Genomic DNA, 635 nt, shown 5'->3' on the forward strand with positions numbered 1-635 from the left:
GAGAATAACATAATTGCAATTCACAGAATCTTTGTATGTAAATAATATCTGTTTTCTAAAATGCATACAATTGCTGTTTTACAAAATTGTAAAGATGTCTTAAAAATTTGACAATTTGTAAGTTTTAATTATCTTTTATTATATTTATTATATGAATATATTTATTATTAGGAAATAGATTTTAAAATATTTTAAAGAGCAAAACATATTTTTTTACAGTAAGGGTGTGTTAGAGATAATACAAGATTATTCAGAAACATAAAATTTAGTTTAGGAGTGGCCAGAGCAGGAAAAAACATGGTTATCATATTGAGATATTGCAAATTATACAAATTTGTTGTTAAATCTGATGGAAAACTACAATATATATCAAAATATTTTAACAAAAAATGTTACCTTGATACAGTACAAAAGTGTGAAAGTTTTATACCTCTCTGTAAGATTTCTGGGAATAATCCATGTAAAAATTTGTAATGTAAACCGGGTATAAAAACCAGTAATTATAGAGTAATCACTAGAGACGCACGGATATACTGTAAGCGCAGCGCAAGTAATTTGACCAATGACAAGCGACATAGATAGAAGCCCAGTGCAAAAATTGAAATGCTTAATCTTACATGATTTTGTAGAAACTG

The sequence above is a fragment of the Antedon mediterranea genome, chromosome 7, assembly GCF_964355755.1.
Source record: "Antedon mediterranea chromosome 7, ecAntMedi1.1, whole genome shotgun sequence".
Lineage (NCBI taxonomy): Eukaryota > Metazoa > Echinodermata > Crinoidea > Comatulida > Antedonidae > Antedon > Antedon mediterranea.